The 17,051-nt window shown below is 38.8% G+C and overlaps 1 pseudogene; it reads left to right on the top strand.

Annotated features, from left to right (window-relative positions):
* LOC112395317 (tigger transposable element-derived protein 1-like) overlaps positions 1-17,051 on the top strand; it is a 38,719-nt pseudogene that overhangs the window by 10,167 nt on the left and 11,501 nt on the right.

Raw genomic sequence — 17,051 nt, 5'->3', positions numbered from 1 at the left:
GAGGGAGGGAGAGGGAGAGGGAGAGGGATTATTGTGGTTGGGTCCAGAAAGCATTTGCATTAGCATTAAAAACAGTTAGGTATAAAACATTCAATTTCCCCTGCTCTCTCTTACTGCCACACAGCTGTTGAAATGTAAGCGAGTCTAACAGCATCTTTGGGAAAGCACGTTACTTCTGTGTGTGTGTGTGGGGGGGGGTGGTGGTGTTTGCAGCCTTGTGTACCTAGTTGGGAGGGAAAGGGCAGGGATGGAGGTACAGATACATGGCAGTCAGGTTTCAAGTATCAAAACGCAAAGGTGTCGCTTCAGTTGGGACTGTTAAGCGTTGCAGCCTATTATCACACATAGTGGGGGGGTCGTTGCCCTTCACCTACTTGGAAGTAACATACTGCACCCCTACTTGGACACAAAGGCTGCCTTGGGAATCAGGTTGCTCACCACAGATGAGGGAGGGCCTTTCCACTTAGAATGAAGTAAGAATGAAAGAGGCCTTTATTTGTGGGTACCTGACAAGCTGAATCCTGCTTCTTTTACCAGGGAAATTGGTTTTAGAATCAAGGTTTGATATAAGCCCATAAAAACTGGACAAAGAAATTGAATTACTGCTTCACAATCAAGTTTCTGATAAACGTAAAGGATGCTTTGGGACTATTCCATACGTCCACACAGCAATGCAAGTATGTAATAGTACAAAATTCATCTGGCAACCAAATATCTTTTTTTCTTATCATATATTCTCATAGGTGAGTGTGAGCTTTTATTTTGTTTAATACATCTAATAAGGACATGTCATTCAAACTTTTAGTTTATATCAGTGGTTTTAGTTTTTAAGCTATCTTTATCCTTTTAATTCTAAAGTTCTGGTGGTGATAAAAGTCCCTTGGAAAGGGAATTATAGCAGAGATGTTTTACTTCTGCTCACACGATCACCATAGACTCTGTAGAATTCGGCACTATAAAATCTCATTAGTGCTTCAAAAGTCTTGAAAACTGTGATGTTAAATAAAGAGTAATTATAAAGAGTAGTGCATCTGACTTGGGTCCATGGTAACTATTTTTACGTGCTCAAAGAAAACTATAGTGATCTTTGTACAGGAATAATATTCATTAGTCCTCTGCTAAAAAAACACAAAAAAAGATTTCTCTCTTGGAGTCTACATTTTTGTAGAGGAAAAAGCCAATAAACAATAGACATAATAAATAAGTAAAATATGCACTAAGTTAGAAGATGATGAGTGTTAAGAATAAAAAATGATATTATGGGGAAAGAGAAATTAGGAGTGAGGGGTGGGAGGTACATGGCAATTTACAGTAGGATGGTCAGATTAGGCCTCCCTGAGAAGGTGATTTTTGATCAGATATTTAAAGGAGGCAAGGGAGTTAGTCGTGTGGGTATCTAGGTCGGGTGGGGGAGGTGGATGAACATTTCAGGGAATGAGAAGGCCCTGTGCGGCCACACTCAGCATGTGTGAGAGCAGCCAAGAAGCCTGTGGGGCTGGTGTGCAAGTGAAGGCGTAGTAGGATTTGAGGTCAGAGCAGAGTGGAGTTTAGGATCTTTTAGGTCACATAAGGACTTTGACTCTAAAAGAAAAGGGAGCCATTGCAGGATTTTGAGCTGAGGGACAACTTGATCAGGCTTGCTTATAAGGATAAGCTAGACTCTTCTCTGGATGATCAACAGTAGAAGTAAGGAGACCAATTAGAAGGCTGTTATAGTCATCTAGGTGTCTTAGTTATCTATTTCTGCATAACAAGTTACCCCCAAACTTGCTAGTTTAAAATGACAAACATTTATTATTTCACAGTTTCTGTGAGTCAAGAATTTAGGCATGGCTTATCTGGGTCCTCTAACTCAAGGTATCTCATAAAGATGCAATCAAGGTGTCAGCTCAAGGCTTGATTAGGGGAGGATTCGCTTCCAAGCTCACTCATATGGAAGTCAGTTCTTTGTGGGTTGTTGGACTGATCCCTAGATATTGGTCAAAGACCACCCTCGGTTCCTTGCCATACTATCCTCTTCGTAGGAGAGCTTACAGGAGGAACATGGCAGCTTACTTCAGGAGAGCAACAAATGGGTAAGGAGAGACAGAGGGTGGGGTGGGGGGGGGAGAGAGAGAGAGATTCATTTGGAAGTCAAAGTATTTTAAAACCTAAACTCTGAAGTGATATCCCTTTAGTTTTGTCATATTTGTCAGAAATAAGACATTAAGTCCAGCACACACTGAAGGGGAAGAGTTTGCACAAGGGTGTGAATATCAGGAGGTGGGAATCATTGCCGGCCATTTCAAAAACTAACAACCTTGGCAAGAGATGATGCCAGAGAAGTAGTGATGGGAGTGGTGAGAAGTGGTAACAAAATACATAGAAAATCTTGGCGTTGTAATCCATGATCCATTGTTCTGTAGGTAGCTTCAGGCACCCTGTATAATACCTCTGGGTTTCATTTTTTGACTTTTAATTGAAAATCTGCTCACCTACTGCTCAATACAAGTAGTTAAAACCTAAAGAGTTTAAGTAACTAGCCAAAGTTTACAAAGCTAATACATGATAGACCCTGTGTTTAAACCCTGGCAATCTGCCTCTACACTCTTAGTCTGAGGAGGACACTAGAAATGATGAAGTAGCTGAAACTATTCTGAAACATGCAAAGTGCTATACAGATATAAGTAAAATATGGTTACCAATGTGGGCACCTTGGTAGAAATAGCTTAGTTAGAATTTGAGCAGTGCTAGGCAAAGGATAGAGCCCTTCTGTCTTTCCACGTGTCTCTCATTTGTTTCCGTAGGGGTGGAAGCAGAAACTAATTCCTGCTGTAGCGTGTTTCTAGAGAGTATGGCAGTACTTCAGTGCTACCTAGGATAAAGCCACGTGGATTTTGACCTAGAACTCAATACCTGGGGCTAGAGAAGTAAGGATGGTTGGGAACAGATGGAGAGTTTGACTTAATGTGGGGCTAGTTCTTTTTTTAACCAAGAAGACATGTGGCCCTGACAAGGCAGAGTGGCCTAACAAGACCCTGCAGTGGCATGAGGTCTGGTTCAAAGTAAAATTGACTAGGGGTTAGGAAGTTCAGGGTGCATGTTTTAAGGCTGGGCCAGGCTGGCTACTATTTGTGGTGTGAGTAGAAGAAGGTGCGCCTGCAAAGTTGAACTAGTAAAACAGAATGAGGCAGAAACCTTGGTAATGCTTAGCTAATGGAGCCACTGACAGCCATTCTAATATTTATATAGATTCCAGATTTCTTATGAGTAGCTTTTGTGTGGTAGCTCTATTTCCCTTCTTTTATTTCCCACTATCTGTATCTTTATATTTTAAAGGAATTTCTTGGTACCATATAATTTTTTTATCTAGTCTGATAATCTCTGCCATTTAATTAGTGTTTAGATTATTTACATTTAATGCAAATAACAATATGAATTAGTTTTAAATATTCCATTTTGCTATTTGTTTTTATTTGTACCATCTGTTCTTTCCCCCTCTTTTCTGCCTTCTTTTGGATTGAGTATTTTTCTGGATTCAGTTTTATCTTCACTATTGGCTTATTAGCTATTCCTGTTTTATATTTTTAGAAGTTACTCTACAAGTTATAATATGCATTTTTAATTTATCACAACCAGCTTTCAAATAATGTTATATCACTCTGCATATAATTTATAAATCTCACAGCAGTATATTTTCATTTCTCTCTCCCATTCTTGATGCTTTTGTTGTCATAAATTTTATTTCTATGTATATCCTTATAATGTTTTTGCTTAGTCAATTATCTTTTAAAGAAATTAACAAATGAGAAATAAGAGTTTTTTATTTACCAGCATATTTACTATTTCTGGCATTCTTTATTCCTTTGTGTGGATCCAGATTTCCATCTAGTATCATTTTCTTTTTTTTTTTTTTTTTTTGCGGTACGCTGGCCTCTCACTGTTGTGGCCTCTCCCATTGTGGAGCACAGGCTCCAGACGCGCAGGCTCAGCGGCCATGGCTCACGGGCCCAGCCGCTCCGTGGCATGTGGTATCCTCCAAGACCGGGGCACGATCCCGTGTCCCCCGCATCGGCAGAAGGACTCTCAACCGCTGTGCCACCAGGGAAGCTCTCATTTTCTTTTTGCCTGAAAAATATGCTTTAATGTTTCTTAAAGTGCAGGTTAGGTAGTGATTCTCTCAGCTTTTATTTTTCGAAAAAGGCTTTTTATCTTGCCTTCATTTTTAAAGATATTTTCACAGGGTATATAATTCTAGGTTAACATTTGTTTATTCTTTTTTTTATTGTGGTTAAAAAAACATGTAAATTTTACTATCTGAACCATTTTAAGTGTATATTTCAGTAGTGTTAAGTATATTTACATGACTGTAAAACGTTTTCTTCTTGCAAATTTGAAATTCTGTACCCATTAAAAACAGTTTTCCTATCTTCCTCCCCTAAGCCTAAACCCATTCTACTTTCTATTTCTATGATTTTGACTATTGAGGAACCTCACATAAGTAGAATTATATAGTATTCATCCTTTTGTGACTGGATTATTTCACTTAACATAATGTCCTCAAGGTTTATCCATGTTGTAGCATGTGACAGGATTTCTTTTCTTTTTCAGGCTGCATAGTATTCCATTCTATGTATATACCATATTTTATTTATCCATTTATCTTTTGATGGACATTTGGGTTGCTTCCACTTCTTGGCTATTATAAACAAGGCTGCTATGAGTGTAGGTATGCAAATATCTCTTTGAGGCCCTGCTTTCAATTCTTTTGGATATGTACCCAGAAGTGGGATTGCTGAGTCATATGGTAGCTTTATTTTTTATTTCTTTAGGTACTGTCATACTGTTTTCCGTAGCAGTTGTACCATTTTACAGTCTCATCAACAGGGTTGGAGCAAGGGTTCCAACATCTCCACATATCCACCAACACTTGTTTCCTTTTTTGATTTGTTTAATAGAAGCTGTCTTAATGGCTTTCTGGTTACCTCTTATCAGATAAATGATTTTCAAATATTAATATTTTCTCCTATTCCATAGGTTGCCTTTTTATTCTGTTGTGTACTTTGATGAATAAAAGTTTTTAAGTTTAATGAGGTATCACCTCACACCAGTCAGAATGGCCATCATCAAAAAATCTACAAAGAATAAATGCTGGAGAGGGTGTGGAGGAAAGGGAATCCTCTTGCACTGTTGGTGGGAATGTAAATTGATACAGGTCATATACCCTGAGAAAACCATAATTCAAAAAGAGTCATGTACCACAATGTTCACTGTGGCTCTATTTACAATAGCCAGGACTTGGAGGCAACCTAAGTGTCCAGCGACAGATGAATGGATAAAGAAGATGTGGCACATATATACAATGGAATATTACTCAGCCATAAAAAGAAACGAAATTGAGTTATTTGTAGTGAGGTGGATGGACCTAGAGTCTCATACAGAGTGAAGTAAGTCAGAAAGAGAAAAACGAATACTGTATGCTAACACATATATATGAAATCTAAAAAAAAAAAAGGTTATGAAGAACCCAGGGGCAGGACAGGAGTAAAGACACAGATGTAGAGAATGGACTTGATGGGGAAGGGTAAGCTGGGACAAAGTGAGAGAGTGGTATGGAGTTATATATACTACCAAATGTAAAATAGATAGCTAGTGGGAAGCAGCTGCATAGCACAGGGAGGTCAGCTCAGTGCCTTGTGACCACCTAGGGGTGTGGGATAGGGACAGTGGGAGGGAGATGCAAGAGGGAGGAGATATGAGGATATATGTATATGTATAGCTGATTCACTTTGTTATACAGCAGAAACTAACACACCATTGTAAAGCAGTTATATACCAATAAAGATGTTTAAAAAAAAAGTTTTTAAGTTTGATGCAGACCATTTGTCCATTTTTGCTTTTGTTTCCTGTGAATATTCATTTATTCTTTTAGCACTTTAACATGCTCTTTCATTGGATTCTAGTTTATATAGCTTCTGATGAGAAGTCTGTGATATTCTTAGCTTTGTTCCTCTGTATTTAATGTGTCTATTCCTCTGGCTCTTTTTAAATGTTTCCTTTTTATTACTGGCTTTAAGCAATTTGATTATGTTTTCCTTCAGTGTGATTTTCTTTGTATTTTTCCTTAGGTTTTGTTGAGTCTCTTAAATTTGTGAATTCATACTTTTCATCAATTTTGGAATATTTTCAACCATTATTTCTTCAAATATTCTTTTCACTTTTCCTCCTCCTTCTGGGACTCCAACTACAGTTATATTAAAGCTGTTAATATTGTCCCATAGATCACTAAAGCTTTGGGATTTTTTTAGTATTTTTTTCTCTTTATGCTTCATATTAGATAGTTTCTACTGCTGTCTTCACATTTGCTGATGTTTTCTTCTGCAGTGTCTGATCTGCTGTTGATTCCATCCAGTAAAATTTTTATTTCTGATACTGTATTTTTTATCTGTTTCTACTGACTGATTTTTCCCTCAGTATGGTTTATATTTCCCTGCCTCTTTTCATGTCTAGTAATATTTTTGGATCAGGTTGGGGACTAAGTTTTTTTTTTTTTTTTTTTTGCGGTACGCGGGCCTCTCACTGTTGTGGCCTCTCCCGTTGCGGAGCACAGGCTCCGGACGCGCAGGCTCAGCAGCCACGGCTCTCGGGCCTCGCCGCTCCGTGGCATGTGGGATCTTCCCAGGGGCACAAACCCATGTCCCCTGCATCGGCAGGCGGACTCTCAACCACTGCGCCACCAGGGAAGCCTCGGGGACTAAGTTTTTTGTTTGAATCTTTTTTTTTTCTTTTGTTTTTTTATAAACTTTTAAAAAATTTATTTCTTTGGCTATGCCATGTGGCATGTGGGATCCTAGTTTCCTGGCCAGGGATCGAACCCATGCTCCGAGCAGTGGAGGTGCAGCGTCTTAACCACTGGGCCACCAGGGAAGTCCTAGCATTAGTGTTTACTGTATAAGGTTGGATAGAGGATTGTTATGGGTTGAATTTTGACCAAAATTTATATATTGGAGTCTTATCACCCAGGACCTCAACATGTGACCTTATGTGGAGATAGCATATTTATAGAGGTAATCAAATAAAAGTGAGGTCATTAGGTGGGCCCTAATCGAATGTGACTTTTGTCCTGATAAAAAGGGGGAACTTGGACAGAGATACACGTAGAGGGAAGATGATGTGAAGAAACAAGGAGAAGATGGCCATTACAAACCAGAGAGAGAGGCCTGAAACAGAACCTTCCCTCACAGCCCTCAGAAGGAACCAACCCTGCCAACACCTTGATCTCAGACTTCTAGCCTCAAAAACTGGGAGACAATAAATCTCTGTTTTAAGCCGCCCATTTTGTGGTACTTTGTTATGGCAGCCCTAGGAAACTGACCCAAGCGTTTATGCAGAACTACGTATTAGAGATTGACTCGGTAAGAGGAGGAGGCGTGTAAGGAGCAGTGTGCCACCATGAAAATTCGTGGACACTGTCAGACTCTAAGATAGATGGGCAATCTGTTCTCATATTTATCCTGCTATGGATGGGAACAAATGCCACCCAGACAGAGCAGAACAGGGCACGGCAGCAGGCCTAGCCTCAGGTTTACCAAGAGCTTACTATTTTTGCTCATCTGATTGAGAAGGATTTAGTAGAAGAAGTACAGTAAGACTTGAATTTTCTGTGTGAGTTGTGAGGGGATTTGATGGCTTCGAAAGAGATTACTTGGAGCGCATAGATGGTTTGAAAGAAAAGCACATAAATACTCTAACCTTTGCCATTGGCATTTAAGACACTTAGTATCATACTGAAGTAGGGTTCTTTTATACTCCATTGCTCTGAAGGATTATGAGGTGTATGGAACATGTATAAATCTTATTTTAATTAAATGCTTAGGACTTCTACATGTCCACCCTATTTCTCTCTGCTTGTCTGTTTCTCTCTCTGAATTATGTGGGTGACAGTGCAGATTTTTTGATCCCTGGCTTAGCCTTTTACCTACCTACCCTTTTGTTTATAAAGAAAATTTTTTTCTGCAGTTAAAATGGTAACTGCCCTAATATACAAAACAAAGAAGGAGGTCCAAATGTTGCCTCCCCAAAATGAGCCCTTATTGAGAGTGGAAGTAAAAAGCCCCCAGACACTCAATAAAAGAGTGAGTGAGGCAGCTGGAGGCCCCCAGGCCTGTCAGCAGTCTGTTACAATTGGTGCCCTTCCCCCTTCTCTGGCCAGGGTCTAATTTAAAACTCCCTTGCTCAGAGCTTCTTGATTTGATTGCCGCAGTTCCCAGGCTGTGAGGAGTTAAGCCAAAAAGGTTTTCATTAACTTGCCTTCTCCCTGAAGATTTTAGGCTTGCTGCCTCAAAGCAAGCTAGACAGCACCGTGGGCCAGCTCTTCGGTGAGAAGCTTCTTCTCTGGGAGAAGGCCGTTTGCTCAGATCCCGGCCTTTCAAAGGTCCAGCGTTACTCATCCCGCTTTGGCTCTTGTTATTTTCCTTTGAGAATGTTTTCTTCTACTAGTAGCTCAGGGAACTTTTACTTGCTGTTTGAAATCTAACCCTGGTACCCAAAAAGTATGACTAATCCTACTTACTGGAATTTCAGTGTTTTCATCAAGGCCACAGTTTCCATTTCCAATTTTGTATAATAAGGGCAAAATACCAACTGGCAAACACACGTCTTTGTTGGTTGGTGTACAGCAAAATATCTCCTGTGTTGTAATTAAAATAGAAGTTTCATGATGGTTATTTTTGCAATGGAGAGAAAACTGTCTCCAAGTGAATTTCAAGAGGGGGATAGCTCACGATATGAATACCCAGTTAAGATATTTACTCTATGAAGCACTTAAAGTAAACCTTTCAGCTGCTTTTTTCTGTCATCTGTACAGCGGGATATTAGGTTATTTCTAAGCAAGGGGAGTGGTATATACGCTGGAGTCATGGCCAATGGAAAGATTTTAGAACAACACACTAATGCTCATGCCATTAAAATAGCTTAGTTAAGCAGTCATTGTGATGGCCATTGGAAAGATGAAAGAATATCAGCTAACCAAAACCAAATTTTTGTATTTGTCCACAGCAATCGTTTATTACTTCCTTATGTCGTTAGCAGTCCAAATATGGATTTCTGGAATGCCGTTGGGAAGAACTCATAGCAGGAAGGTCTAGTGGAATTGGCTGGAGACTTACCAGGCTGCTCTTTTAAGGCAAAAATCTGACTCAAGGGAATATAGCTATTAACTTGGAATGGCCTGAGATTTCCAAATCTTTCTTCTCAGAAGAATCGCCTGGAGATTAATGAGAGTGTAGATCCCCAGATCCCATTCTGAGAGTTTCTGGTTCAGTGGGTCAGTGTGTATATACATTCGTTTCCAGATTATTCTGGGCACAGTCATGATAGGGAACCTCTGCCAGTATGAGTAACTGTAGTAACAAAGTAACTATCCTGAATTATTTGGTCACCCGTGTAGGGTCTGCCGAATTTTGGTATGTAAAGGCAAAACTTTTCGCTTTTTGTTTAATCAGTAGATCAACCCCAATCTCCTGTTGTTTGTATGGCTTCTTTGACTCCTGGGGAGTCATTTGTGTGTCAACTGATAAACAGTCAGCTGGAATCTTTCTTAGAAAAATAATGTCCTGGACTTAGGTGGATATCAGAAACACCTGTGGAGCTACTTGAAAATATATTTTCCCCAGACCTTCTGAATCATGATCTTAGGGAGGAGTCACGATCTCTATCCTTCTATAGGCTTTATAGTTGATTTTGCAAGGCAGTTTATTTTGAGAATCTGAGTTATACTAATGGGGAGAAGTGCTGATTACTAGTATTGGGTACTAAGTGAAGCTGAATTGCCTATGTAGAAATAATATTCGTTTGATTAAGATGATTAAAATTGTTCGTTTCACTGTTTTACGATTAGCTTCTGCATGTGATCAGTAGATATTTGGTCACGGGCCTAAGTCCTGTTGAGAAGGGCAGGAGAGATCTTCAACACTTGAAGCGCTCAGATATAGCTTAAGGTGAACCTTGAAGTATGGGTAGTATCTGAATAGGTAGTGGAGTGGAGAGCAGAGAATTCTAGGTGAGGTGAGTGAAGGAGTGAAGTGATTAAAATGGACCCTAGACGTCCACGCTAGTAGGGCAGTGTGGTAACAGAACAAAGCCTATGTAGTGGGAAATAGTGGAAAATAAAATGCACAGAGTGGATTGAGGTCTAGGGAGTGGCTTGAACTTGCAAAAAATTGGGAAACATTACAACATGTTTGTGTGTGCCCAGGAATAAAGTGCTAACGTTTTATTTTGGTAGGGTGTGCTCAAGTTCAGGGGCCAAGGCTGTGGCAGTAATGCAGAATAAGGAGATAGCATTTGGTAGCGGCTGGGAAATAGCAGAAGGGCAGATTTGGTAAATATGTATAGAAGTAGCCTAAAAGAACACTATTTCCTTTGCGGATTATTTAGAAATTTGCTCCTTAAGAAGAGACCATCTCATGCAGAGGAAGGCATAAAATAACTGCACAATTGCAAAATAACTTCTTTAGTCAAATTGGCTGCTTTTAAAACTGATCAGCAAAAAGCTTCAGACACAGCATTAACAAAATTTTTTATTATGTTCAGAGGTAAAACTTTTTCAACTTAATCTGAGTATACAGTCACTTTAGTTTTTTGTTTGTATAGGAAGCGGACAGGCATTCAGATATTTGAGTGTTGTGAATAATCAGGTAAGAGAAATGAGTATACTTAGCTGTAAAGCTGTTTGAATAGTCTTTTCTTCCGTGATGCATAATGTTTGTAATTTTTTTTTTTTTTTTGCGGTACGCGGGCCTCTCACTGTTGTGGCCTCTCCCGTTGCGGAGCACAGGCTTCGGACGCGCAGGCTCAGCGGCCATGGCTCGTGGGCCTAGCCGCTCTGCGGCATGTGGGGTCTTCCCGGACCGGGGCACGAACCCGTCTCCCCTGCATCGGCAGGCGGACTCTCAACCACTGCGCCACCAAGGAAGTCCGTTTGTAATTTATAAATGATTTATACGCACATAGTAACGTCTGACATGGATTCCACAGACAGGCTAGAATTTTCCTGGCTTCCTCCCATCATGCCCCTACTTATCTTTCAAGAGCCATTTCAAAAATTACCTCTTGGGTGACTCTTTCCTTGGAGGCTCCTTTGTATGGCTTGCCTCCAGTCTGATGGCTGCAATTACTCCTTGTTCCTCTTCTCTCACTCCCAGAGTCCTGATGCCAAAGGACTCATTCAGCAGAGATGTCTTTGGTTCAAGGCAGCAGATGGCCTATGTAAGAATCAGAGGCCTCTTTCTACAACCAGAGTGGTGTAAGAGAGACCCAGACTAGCTGGGCAGGGGGACGGTGAGGGGGAACGTCTGGAATCTGTAGATCTTGGAGAAGGATGGGGAAGCAGTGAGAGTCAGAAAGGACTTGGAAAAATTTGCTTTGAGATGCGGATATATCAGGTCTGCAGCTTACAAAGTAGCTGAAAAGTATGAAAGTAGCTATTTCATAGGAAGAGGCTTCCGGTTCAGTTCCACAGACATTCATGCACAGGCAGTGGGGATATGGCACTGAATGAAGCTGGACACAGTCTTTGGTCTTATACAGCCTTGCCTCAAAATGAGCTCAATTTATGGGAAAAAAAAAGGGGGGATTTTAGAATGTATACTAATATATTACATTCTTTCACCCCATGCCGGTCATGGATGAATAACTTGAGTCTTGCTAGAAGCAAAACCTTCAGACTTTATTAGATTCAGTACTGTGTTTCTTCATGTCCTTAAATACGAAAATGAAACTGAAATCTGGACATCACAGTTATGGGATGCTAGCTCTTAAAGTAGAAGCAAAGGACTATGGGATGAGGTTTTCTTATAGCCCAGGGCATTTTCTCAGAAGACTTGTCCAATTTGTCTTATAATTTCTTTTTTCATTCTTTTTGGAAATCCCAAGATTGCAGTGTTATTACGTTCAGGCGTTTCTTAGTTTAAATTTATCTCCAATCACATGTTAAAGAATGGTCCCAATTATTACTCTGAACAAAACAGGGGAAAGAGAATTTGTCTAACCGTCTCAAATACATGATACCAATTTGAATTTTCCTTAATGAATGATGAAAACTATCTAGGTACATGAATCTTTTGACCCGCAGCTGAAGATTGGACTTTGAGCTAATACGTAGGTTAATTGCATCTAACGTTAATCTGCCTTAGCGGGGACAATTAAGTAAAATTATAACTTGTCCATGTTATAATACAGTTTGACTTTCTGATTCATCTGTGGACTCCTACAATTCCTCCTTCATTCAAGTGTCTGCTCTTCCATGGGAGAGAATGATAGGAGACCCCATCCCAACAGTGTGCTCTATTGTAGCTTAGGTTACTTCTTCAGGGAAACATTCGTATTCATCTTAATTTAAGCATCATCTTAATTAAGCATCACTGAAGGGACAGGTCAGTGGCTTGCTGGAAGATTCATTCTCATGGTCTTTCCATTCTCTGCCTTGGCCACACCCTCAACTGGAATTTAAGCCTGAGGTTAGAAGGAGAATGCTTTTAACCAACCCTTGAAGATGTCTGACCTAAACTTATAGCAGTTGTTCTTTAAATATGAAGAATAATCAAGCTCAATAAATACTTTGATTTTTTTGAAAGAAAATGACAATTTTTAGCATGAGAAACTCTTTGAAGTACAAGCACATCCAAGAAGAATGTCATATATTTCATCCTTTTCTTTCTAGATGGATGTTTAAAAGCTGGATAACAGTGTTAGAATGTTAATTTGTGTTCAGTTTCATAGCTCAGCATCTGGTATTTTGGGCTCACCTGTGGTCTATTTTATTATTTTTTAACAATGCAATTCCCAGTTTGAAAGCTCATTTAAGACATTGACTCTTGATCCTGTTAAGTTCTCTTCTCCCTGGGCAGTGCTGTTAATATCAAATATCTGGCCTTTTTTTCTTCCAGTGCCAGAAACTCCCAGCAGATGTCATCATAAGGCAGATATGTTTAGCAAGGCTTTTCTAGAATAGCAAACAGAATTGTTGCATGTAGTAGGGATGTGTGTATTGGGTACTGGATTTAATTCATTCTGGTCTCAGGTCTCACCAGGGTGGGTTGTTATAAAGATGTAAAGAGACTCCCGGGATTCTTGCCTGCCTTTCTGTAATGTGGGAGAATTGTTTTCCTTCAATATAAATTAGGGAACAAAGAACAGCCTTGCAGTCAAGCATTTCCTGGGTTCTTCAGCTCAGCACAAGGCAGGGCTGTGCTCTCTGTGGTGCAGAAGGGCAGTGGGGGAGGAAACAGTTGCTGAGATACAGATAGTAAGCGAGGGAGTTGGGATTTAAAACGAAGCAGGCTCACTGACTCTAGACTCCATGCCCTTAGTACCAATGGGAAAATACAAATGGGCATAAAAACTTATGTCCTTACCATGCCCAACAGAGCCCATGGCTGTTTTTTTATCTTAAAAAGAAAGGAAGAGAGTTATATTGGAACTGCCCAACATTTCATGGCTATCAAATTCAGTTAGAAAATACAGTTTTTTTCCCAGGGAAGACCAGGGCACGTTGACTTATTTGCTATAAATGTAAATGAAAGTCAATCTAAATTCTAATTAGTTTCCACCTACACAGATAATGATAAATTTTTTCCAGCTTTATTGAGGTATAATTGACAAAACTGAATATATTTAAGGTGTAAAACATGAAGATTTGATAAATGCATACATGGTGGAATGATTACACAATTAAGTTAATTAACATTCATCACATTACCTTTTATTTTTGGTTTATGGTGAGAATGCTTAATTTACTCTCTTAGCAAATTCAGGTATACAACAGAGTATTATTAACTGTAGTCACCATGCTATGCATTATATCTCCAGAACTTATTCATCTTCTAACTGAAAGTTTGTAACCTTTGATCAACCTCTCCCCATTCCTCCCACCCGCTAGTTCCTGGTAGTCGTTCTACTTTCTTGTTTCTCTATGATTTTTTTTTTGTTTGGATTCCACATACAAGTGATACTATACAGTATGTCTTTCTTTGGTTTATTTCACTTAGTTTGTAATGCATGTTGCTGAAAATAGTAACATTTCCTTCTTTTTCTATGGCTGAATAATATTGCATTATATGTGTGTATGTAAATTTATGTATGTATACATATATACATACATAGCACACCCTCTTTATTCATTTGTTGACGGTTACTTACATTGTTTCCATGTCTTGGCTATTGTAAATAATACTGCAGTGAACATAAGGAGTGCAGATATCTCTTTTAAGATACTATTTCATTTCCTTTGGATATAATACAGAAGTGGATTGCTGGATCAGACGGTAGTTCTGTTTTAATTTTTTGAAAAACTTCCATGCTGTTTTCCACAGTGGCTGCACCAATTTACATTCCCACCAACAGTGTACAAGGGTTCCCTTTTCTCCACATCCTGGTCAGCATTTGCTATCCGTTGTCTTTTTGGTGATAGCCATCACAACAGGTGTGAAGTGACATCTCATTGTGGGTTTGATTTGCATTTTCCTGATGATTAGTGATGTTCAGCACCTTTTCATGTACCTGTTGAACGTTTGTATGTCTTTGGGAAATGTCTATTCAAATCCTTTGCCCATTTTTAAATCAGGTTATTTGGTTTTTTGCTATTGAGTTATATAAGTTCCTTGTATATTTTGGATATTAACCCCTTATCAGGTAAATGGTTTGCAAATATATTTTCACCTTCTATACGTTGCTTGTTCTAAGAATTTATCCATTTCTTCTAGGTTGTCCAATTTATTGGCTAATATTTGTTCATAGTTGTCTCTTATTGTCTTTTGCATTTCTGTGTTATCAGATTTAACATCTCATCTTTTATTTCTTATTTGAGTTTTCTCTTTTTTAGTCTAGCTAATGGTTTGTGAATTTTGTTTATCTTTTCACAAAGCAATTTGTAGTTTCTGTGATCTTTTATATTGTTTTTCTGGTCTCTATTTCATTTCTTTCTGCTCTGATCTTTTTTATTTCCTTCCTTTTGCTAACTTTGAGCTTAGTTTGTTCCTCTATTTCTAGTTCCTTGAGGTGTCAAGTTAGATTGTTTATTTGGATCTTTCTTTTTTCTTAATATAAGTGTTTCTTGCTATAGCTTTCTCTCTTAGAAATGCTTTTGCTGCATCCTGTAAATTTTGGTATATTGTGTTTCCATTTTCATTGTTTCAAGATATTTTTGATTTCTCTTTTGACTTCTTCAACTCATTAGTTGTTTAGGAGTGTGTTTAATTTCCATGCATTTGTGAATTTTCCAGCTTTCCTCCTGTTATTGATTTCTAGTTTCATACCACTGTGGTCAGAAAAGATACTTGATATGATTTCAGTCTTCACTTTGTTAAGACTTGTTTTGTGACCTAACATATGATCTATCCTGGAGTGCTTGAGAAGAATGTATATTCTGGTGCTGTTGGATGAAATGTTCTGTATGTATCTGGTCTTCTGATTTGAAGTGGACAGACTGATGGATGGAGTTTTCTGGACTGGGGCAGAGGGGTCCACTTTTTAGACTATATCTTATTGTACTTATTGTACTTAATTTAATCTAGCTTCCCAAATAATTGCAAATATTAAAAATAGGTACCTGCTATGCATAATTTGCCCTATATCTTAGCAAAATTATGACATTAATGATGGTAGTCATGACAAAAGAATCTTTTTATTAGTTTGCTTCCATCATGTTTGATTCCGGAGTTATTCACATTTAGAACAATCCTAAGGTAGGAACAAATTGTATTTCAAAGGGATAAAACTCCTTTTGAGGTTTTGAGGTGATTAAAGTGGTGATGGCAATGTAAATGGAGAAAAGAAGACTGAAGGAGAAAGGGAAAGGGAAGGAAAGCAGACGGCTTACTTAGAAGGTGAAAGAGCACTTCTTAGAATCTAGTTTACTGAACTTTGGTCTCTTTTGGGCTCTCCTGGGAAGACATTTACTTATTTTCATTACTAGTTAAATTAAATAGAATAATGAATACTGATCATTTAAAGTTAGAACTATACAAACCCTTCCTAGGCATTTTAACTTAAAACTTTTTTCCCCCCAAGCATTGGTCTTGTAAAGGAAAATGGCATAATCAGCTTGAGAATAATAGTTTGAAGAATATTTATCAGAGTAAGTGTATCCTGTGGTAAACAGAGCAAGTGGAAAACCAAATTCCAATCGCCATTCATTCTCCATCAGAGAAATTTAATTACAGTGGGTATATGTAATTTATATTTCAAAGAAGGCAACATATTTTGAAAGGATAAGAATAATTACTCCCATGTAACTTAAAGACTTTCTCCATTGCTGAATTTAAGCATCTGGGGAGAATTCCCTGAGCAACTTTAGGCACATCTGGAAATGGGGTTGATCTTTGAGCTTTACGGCCACATGCCAAGATTCTGACTACTGCCTTTTTCTGTCAGTGGGATATTGTTTTGGGGGGAGGTTTTACATAACCTTGGTAGAGAGCTCCTCATTTTCTGCTTCTGGGTGAGTTGTTGGAGCTGAATTGTTGGTGTTCTTGGACTTTGTTCCTACCTCAAAACATAATGATCCCAGACAGCCTGGAGTGGGGAAAAAGTGTGCTAGCTTCTAAAAATGTTATTTTGTGAGTCAGGCAGCTTGAGGGTGCTGGAAAGGGCGCTGAGCTGGGTGTTACGAGATTTTGGTACTCATCCTAGTTTGGCCCCTGTTGGGTGATTCTTGGCTCTAACACTTCAGTTTGAGGCCTCTTTCTTCAAGGCTTAGGAATGTGGACAGAATTTTACAATTCTGTAGAGAAAAATTAAACCTTAGTTGCATTTTTCTTTCTCAGGAATTCTTTCCAGCTTTTTTGGGGGGAAAAAGTCAAACTGAATGACATCTGAAATCCAGTTTATGTGTTACATTTTAGATACTCTGATTCTAATATGTATACTCACAATCCACTTTGTTGATGAAGAAAGTGGGGCAAAGACAGACAAAATTTCTAGATCACAGTCGTGACTTGAGGTTTTAACAGAGACCCAAGTAGTTTAAGTTATAGTTCTGTTATTTTTTAATCTCTGCCTAAAAGATTCTCTAT

The sequence above is a fragment of the Neophocaena asiaeorientalis genome, unplaced genomic scaffold, assembly GCF_003031525.2.
Source record: "Neophocaena asiaeorientalis asiaeorientalis breed wild unplaced genomic scaffold, Neophocaena_asiaeorientalis_V1.1 scaffold89, whole genome shotgun sequence".
In the NCBI taxonomy this organism is placed as follows: domain Eukaryota; kingdom Metazoa; phylum Chordata; class Mammalia; order Artiodactyla; family Phocoenidae; genus Neophocaena; species Neophocaena asiaeorientalis.
This window is presented reverse-complemented; position numbering and strand designations above follow the sequence as displayed.